The sequence below is a fragment of the Macrosteles quadrilineatus genome, unplaced genomic scaffold, assembly GCF_028750875.1.
Source record: "Macrosteles quadrilineatus isolate MER2022 unplaced genomic scaffold, UCM_ALF_1.0 Scaffold_5__1_contigs__length_97177068, whole genome shotgun sequence".
Taxonomy (NCBI): Eukaryota; Metazoa; Arthropoda; class Insecta; order Hemiptera; family Cicadellidae; genus Macrosteles; species Macrosteles quadrilineatus.
Genome location: NW_026542598.1, coordinates 92,325,776 through 92,333,789, shown reverse-complemented (window position 1 = coordinate 92,333,789; position 8,014 = coordinate 92,325,776). Strand labels below are relative to the sequence as shown.

The window sequence follows — 8,014 nt, the reverse complement described above, 5'->3', positions numbered from 1 at the left end:
CTAGACTTGGACTCGACTGACCCACTGGACTGACTGGGACTGGGAACTGGGAGTGAGACTGACTAACTTATTCTTATTGACTTGACCAAACTTCACTCCACTCCACTTGAGCTTGGGGGACTTGGACTTGGCCTTTTTTTTTTATTGAATGGTAATTTGCGATGCGTTGCGTTGCGATTTGTACAAGTTGAGTTGAATTATTAAATTAAAATTAGTAATAATAATGTGGCCAAGAAAACACGGCTATTGACTAATTGCAGATGGTGAGTGAATAATTTCAAGTCATATATAATATAATGAATTGGTCAGTGTAGTCCAATTACTCAAGTCAGTAGGCCTAGGCCAATTCTTTAGTTTGTGTCTCATACCGGTAAGTAATAGGGAGTATGTTTTATCTATGGTGATAGCTAAATTGTTCCCGGTTGGAATCTGGAACATAGGCCAAGGCCTACTATTTATCATGTTGAATTGACGTTCTTATGTAATGTAGATAACCGATTTAGTGTTTTATGTTCAGTTGCCTCCAAATTTCAAATTAGGGTAGCCTAATTTGAAATAGGCTAGGTAGCCTAGGAATGAGGATAGGCCTAAGGTCTATGGTAATTTTCATTTGCGTTTAAACAATTATGGTGTAGGACTATTTGGATTAAGGTATGGAAGTAAAAAACTCCCAAATGAGATATCAAAATTAGAACTATGTGCGAGGCACCTTATTCTAGGCCTATAATTAGGCTATCTTAGGCTCTAGGCTATCTAGGCTCAACAGCCTATCTTAACTTATAACTTAGGCCTACCAGGGAGTCATAGCTTACCCAGGTTGGCCGGCATCAAACTCTCTAGCGCTTGTTTCTGCAAGATCTGCCACCGTCAAGGCCTGCCACCATCAACCCTCCCACTTGCCTCTGAGCTGAACAACATAGGCGCACAACTTGTTTGCGTGTGCTCCCTCCGCGGTCAGGAGGGACCCCTACCCTTGAGTTTCCAAGTGTCATGGCGGATGGTCACGTTGATCCTAATTGTGGCTCTTGTTTTAAATTAGTTAAAAATAATTGTAATGCGATTTTCTGTGATGGTTTTTGCTCCAAATGGTACCACATTGCTTGTGTAAATATTTCTTCAGTTGAATATGACTTAGTAAACAAATTAGGGGACAAATCCAAGTGGTTCTGTGACTCCTGTGATGTTAACCTCAAAAGTCTGCAGACGAGAGTTGGTAATATTGAAGAATTTATTAACCTAAATTCTACTGTCCAGAACTTAATATCTCTCGTTAAAGGAGTTGTTGAAAATAACCTCGAACTAAACAACAAACTTGAAGATGTTGTACAAACCAAGAAGCGGTCCTCTGCAGAAACCCATTCTCAGCTTATAGGCCTACCTAGGCCTAGTCAAGAATCAAGTCTACAAAATTCCGAATCTGATGACAAAGTGAATGGACAGGAGGCCGGAAACACTGAAAATAGGAATAAAAGCTACTCCCAAGTACTAGCTAGCAATACTGACAGTAGGCCTAGAAACAAAATTAGACCTACAACTTCCAAGACGTCTCAAGAAGAGGTTAGGTTTTCTAAAACTAAGACTAAACCCATTATAGGTTCAAATACTGACAAAAGTGGTCTCAAGCGTGCGGAAAAATCCAAGGCAGTTTTTGTTAGTCGTTGTTCTTCAGATACGGAAAGTAGTGACATTGAATCCTATCTGAAAAGTGAAAATGTTATTTGTAACAAATGTGAGAAACTACCTACCAGGTTTTCAGACTATACAAGTTTCAAGGTAAGCGTCTCTGATAATCTTGTTAAGGACTTATTGAAACCTGAATTTTGGCCCGAGGGAATTTTTGTAAAAGAGTTTGAAGAACGTCGTTCAGGCAGACAAAATAACGTTAAAAGCTACATTCCTTCTCGTACTTTTTTAGGGGATCGTCCGAAAAAATGGGACTAAACATGATGCGGGAAAATCACTCCTCTGTAAATTTTTGTGCATCTAGACCTGTTAGCCAAAACGGCCATAGAGGCCCAAATAATGTAGGTGTAGGCCTAGGACTTTTTAACTTTTGTATATTGTTACTTAATGTACAGTGCCTTTCCACTGCTCGAATTTTAGACCTTGAAATGACACTTGCTCTGAATGATTATAAACTGCTTTGTCTCTCAGAACATTGGCAGTCCGATGAACTTATAAAGTGTACAAACATAAGTGGCTTCTGCCTTATTTCAGCCTATTGCAGAACTTCTCTGAAGCACGGTGGGGTTGCTCTTTTTGGGACACCTAACATAATGAACTCAATCACTGTTATTGATGTTAGTGATTTTTGCGTTGACCTGCATCATGAATATGTTTGCGTTCATTTGCATAGTTGCAATATTATTTTCATTGGCATTTATAGGTCGCCTGACGGTGATCCCGACAGGTTTTTAGATAGCCTTGAAAGGTTAGTCCTCTCTTTAAGTGTGAGAAGATCTGCGAACAGTGTCGTCATAGGTGGCGACTTCAATGTGAACATCTTGGTAAGAAACAGACTTTCATTGCAGACCATGAAGCAATTAAGTTTAGCATAAGGGATAAGCAGGCAGATGGTAACGTCTCGAAGCATGGTACTATATCTAAGTTGTATAGGCCCTTTCCTGTAAGTAAAATACATAGCTTTGTGGGTGATCTCTTTAACATAGACTGGTATGTTCTACTTCAAGGTGGTAATGCTAACCAAAAATTTAACCAGTTTTTAAATACTTTTCTAATGTTGGTTAACGAGTGGTTTCCCAAAAAACCCCTCCGGCCCCGTAAGAATCTAAAAAACTCCATCCAGCCCTATACAGACAATCCCACTTTACTAACCTTAAGAAAGTGGAAACTTTTAACCTATGATATGTACAAGGTATCCAAAACTCCTGAAGGTAAAGCAAGATATCTGCGAGTCAAGAATGAATACCAAGAAAGCCTTAAGCTTGCCAGATTTGAAAGTAATGTCAAATTCATTGAATCTGCACAAAATCCTTGTTCTGCAGCTTGGACGGTTATAAAGAGAGAAGTGGTTCCAACAAAACCTTTACAGCTGACCAACCTAACACCCAGTGAGTTCAACGAATTTTTTGTGAACTCGGTCCAACAGACCCGTGACGCTATTGGAATCCCCCCTACCTCTGGCCTAGAACTACTGGGAAAACATCCTCCACCTACTAGTACCTTTCACATGTCCCCAGTTTCATGTGATAAAGTCATATCTGTAGTGCAAGGGTTAAAGAATTCTTCTAGCAGAGACATATATGATATCTCTACTAGTTTTGTGAAACAGATCATTTTCTCTATAGTTAGCCCATTAACTTACTGTATCAATTGTATTTTAGAAGGTATTTTCCCTGATGTTTTAAAAATTGCCAGGGTTGTGCCTATTCACAAGAAAGGCAATCCCAACCTGCCAGAGAATTTTAGACCAATTTCTATTCTGCCATCTTTCTCTAAGATCCTTGAGTTTATTATTAAAGAACAGCTCTCTCTGTATTTTGAAGCAAATAATCTGTTCTCAGCTGCCCAGTTTGGTTTCAGGCCTCACCGCAGCACTACTGATGCGGTTGACAAGTTAATAAAGGCAGCTTTTCAGTCTTTTGAGGATGGGGGCTTTGCTGGGGCCACTCTTTGTGACCTCAGCAAGGCCTTTGACATGGTGGATCATGACACCCTCCTGGGAAAGTTAAATTTCTATGGGGTTAAGGGGAAACTTTTTGAACTGTTTGAGTCATACCTGACTGGACGTGGGCAGCTGGTTTGTATAAATGGCAGACAATCCAGTGTACAGCAATTGACCCATGGTGTACCTCAGGGCTCAATTCTTGGTCCCTTACTCTTCAATGTCATGCTTAATGATCTCGCTTTGTGTTTGGGGCAAGGTGTCATCTGTTACGCAGATGATACTACACTCTTTGAAACTAGTAATGAACTGGGAGATCTTGAGGAAGCCATGAAACGATCTCTTGAGGGGGCATCGGCCTGGTTCCGAGCAAATCACTTTTTTGTAAATGAGACAAAGACTAAGTCAATAATCTTTAGCCTAAGAAACTTAGAACATAGTGTGAAATCTGTCAAACTTCTAGGCTTACATCTCGATAATAAAGTAGACTGGAATGACCAGATTAGCCATGTTTGTGCTAGACTTTCCAGAGCTCTGTGTCTACTCAGAAGACTGAGATATTTTGTACCAAAGGACTGGCTGAAAACTGCTTATATTGCTTTCTTTCAGAGTATTTTATTGTATGGCCTAAGGCTCTGGGGTGCCGCCTCTGGGGTCAAGAGAGTTCTGCGCTATCAAAAGAAAGCAGTTAGAGTAGTAGCTGGTGCTGATTACTTGGACCATTGCAAACCCTTATTTGTAGCTGAGAACTTAATGACAGTTTGTAACCTCTATATTTTTCAGTCCTTGATCAAAATCAAGAAGGAATGGGATTCTCTTGAGCTGAGAGGCGACATCCATCCCTATAATACACGTAGGAAAAATGATATCAATTTACCACATGTTAGATTAAGTAAAGTTCAGATGTCGAATGAGATTCTAAGTTATAAGTTTTTTAATAAACTTCCTTTTGCAGCTCGGAACCTGCCGGACCCAAAATTTAGAAAAGGTGTTGAGGGGCTCCTTTTGGCAAACCCTTTGTACAAAAACAGAGAATTTTTTGATTTGAAAGAAGAACTTGTAAGTAGTTTTTTTTAGTTTTTCAACCGAGTGCTGTGTGCTGTTTTTTTTTTTTTTCTTCTCTTTGCATGGAGAGTTTCAGGAATGTAATTCTTTATATTGGTAAGAAACCTTGTACCATTGTCTTATTTTAGTTTTTATTCTTTTTTAGCTATAGTTGACTGACGTTTTCCAGCAATGTAACCACATTTTATGGAAATAAAAATTCTTGATTCTTGATTCTTGATTCTACCACAGCGCGGCGCTTGGCGGTCTTCCAATTAGTCCCTCTAAAAATGTTGTCTACGCACACCAATACATAACACCAACACACGATGCCTGTTAGCTATAGGGTCAGCTATAGGGAGTTTCGGTGGCAACTTGAATGTGACTAGGCTACAATTGTAAATTTAAATAACCATAAGTTAACCTATACATAGGCTACTTAAGTTAGGCCTAATTACAAAATATTTGTTTAATGACTCAATTTCCATTAAGTTAACTCGTACGGTAACATTTTTGTCACCTTATTAGACAAAAATAGGCCTATAACTTACAAATTAACCCTCCGAGTGTTATTTGTCGCTGCAGCGACTCACAAACACTGTTTACGGCGAAGGCTCTATGACTGACAAAATCGGATTGAACTGGATCGAGTTAGGTATCGTTTTATTTGACAGATTCAGAGCTTTCTCCGGAGGTCTGTCTCTAAAAGCGCTTTTCATTTTAGTTCCGAAAATATTGTAGCAGACAGCTGACGTGCGTATTTGTAAACAGCTTGGTTAACCTCGGACCGATGACTGATGTGTTTTGTTTTATTACGTTTATCATTGTTTTAGTGTTAAAAATCAAAAGTAGTGATATACGTGGTGCATTATAAGAAGATTTAAGTGATTTTGAAGGGCTGGTTGATGATCCGAAAGAAGTAGGTAGGTAGTGATATTGATCAGCCAGATTCCTAGCTATGGTTAGGCTATGCATTCTTAGCTAAACGCTATGTACTGAAATCTGTTTTTCCCTCATAACTTATTTATTTGATAACATACCTCACTATATGATTATATATTTGTGGGTCGTTCTCAAATTCAAGGCAAATTTGGGGATCGGAAAAAAACCAAAAATTTTTTTTTTACAATCATTTATTAAATCAAAAGAAATATATCCCTTAACCCTTTGAGTGCCAACGTCCGGGGAACCGGACGTTTTTTAAACGAGCCAAAAGTGCCGACGTCCAGCCGACCGGACGTTTTTAGAACGAGCCAAAAGTGCCAACGTCCGGCTGACCGGACGTTTCATAATGATCGAACTGTTGTCATAACAACCGAATGGATACTCGAATTCTTTTAACCCATATATTAACATTGAGTCGAAAGTTACTAGATGCGATACATCGATTGTCGTTAGTCAAAATATCGAAAATTCGATTTTTACAAAATTTTAACCTAAAAATCGCCAGATCGCGCTCGGCATTTTTAGCGCGACCTTCGGGAAAAATCATCGGCATTTTTTGAGCGTTACTTTTATTTCTCGCCTGGAACTCTTAAGGGTTAATAAGAAAACAAAGATGGCTGAGCTTAATTCTAACATTTTTTGTTAAAATTATACAATTTTCTTTCAGGATGTCATACACTTTTTCCCCTCGCTCACGTTTTTCCCCCCACCTTAAAAAAAAAGAAAAAAAAAGAAAAATAGTAAAATTTATAGTTTTAAGTAAAAGCTTATAACTGTAGCTAACAATTAAAAATTTTAAAAATGTAGGCCTAATTTAATTAAAAGTAATAGTTGCTGATCCAAAAAAAACCTCAATTTTTTACCAAATAGACCAAAACAGAAGTTAAATTTTAGAATAAAAGTTACATTTTTATTTAATTCATAAAAAAAAAACTAATAAACCTGTGTAATGATCATTGGTTCTTGCGTTGAAATTGAAAACAGGTTTAAAAAAAAATTATTTTTGATAAACAGAGCTTTTACTGGGTGTGAGCGAGGGGAATTAGTGTGAGCGAGGGGAACTACAGAGTGAGAGAGGGGAACTACAAAGTGACTTTAACCCAGAGGTTAAATTGTTACTTAGGGTAGTAAATTTTATAAAACGAAAATAAATTACCTTTTGATTTTGGAAAGTAATCATGACAACAAATCTCTCTAAATAAGTTATTTGGTCACAAAACATTCTCTTCGCTCACGTTTTTCTCTCCGATCATGTGAGTGAGTATTTGAAACCTAGTATTTATCAAAAAACCCAGAGGTTAAATTGTTACAGAGTAACTTTTAATTTTGGAAAGTAATCATGACAACAAATCTCTCTCAAGAAGATATTTGGTCACGAAACATTCTCTTCGCTCACGTTTTTCTCTCCGCTCACGTGGGTGGAGAAAACGTGAGCGGAGAGAAAATTTGAAGGTCTATTACTTTTGACGCGACTGTAACTGCAGCTTCAGCTGGCCTGAAAGTGAGGTTATACTGGCTGCTCGGTACTTTCAAACAATACCATTGTAATTATTGTTATTTGTAAATTTATTGAGTTATGATACGTGAGTGACGGGAACAGCAATAAAGGTACGCACTAATTCTTACCTGAATTTCCGTTTTAACTCGGGAAATATATAATTTATCATCAAGTTTCGGCCGGCGTTCTGTACAATACACTCCACTCTCACACAGTGCCGGTGCATGCTGGGATACGTTGATTGGCGGGCGATTTAGCGGCAAATTCAAAACATCGCGGCAGATTCGTCGTGAACTTGAAGACAGTTAAAACTTCATAAATATTTAAAAACGTGATGATATTGAGCTTTCCTCTTCAATTGATTAACAAATGGCATTCTTTCATGAATATATTGAATGTTCCTTTATTATTTTTTGACATCATTTTCATGGAAATTTTTAACTTTGAACTTAGAACCCTGAGACAGGAGACAGTGAGCGAAAGGAAAAATAAGGCACACATGATTTTTTTAAACATATTTATTTTTATTTTATAATTGTTTTGTACCACTTACCATGTTAATTATGATAACTGGCATTATTATAAATTTTTTTTTGCAAAAATTGTATTTATAAATTCTTGTTTTTTTAATGAGACACTATATTTGCTTTGAATTTGAGAACGTCCCTTGTAATCCTCATAAAATTTAGAACAAAGTGGCTATTTTCAAATATTTATAGGCCTATAATTTATACAATTTCATTGAGCGCGAACTTATTTATTTTTATTTTTTTTCCAAAATATTTTTTTTTACTTAAAAAATTTTTTTGGAACAAATGTTCCTTATGTTTTATATATAATATTGAAGCCCATGATTTTCCAAACAAAATGGTATATTGAACAGTATAATTAACATTGTTTTC

The 8,014-nt window shown here is 37.2% G+C and overlaps 1 protein-coding gene across 2 annotated transcripts in view; it reads left to right on the top strand.

The window, feature by feature from the left end:
• The first annotated feature begins 160 nt into the window (after positions 1–160).
• LOC128993827 (ATP-dependent RNA helicase A-like) overlaps positions 161–8,014 on the top strand; it is a 37,267-nt gene continuing 29,413 nt past the window's right edge. The window contains exons 1-2 of one of the 2 annotated variants that reach the window (XM_054417875.1): positions 161–263; positions 4,581–4,684. The gene's annotated coding sequence lies outside the window, so the exon portion shown is untranslated. The remainder of the gene's footprint in view (positions 264–4,580; positions 4,685–8,014) is intronic. The other variant, XM_054417874.1, reaches the window with a different exon arrangement.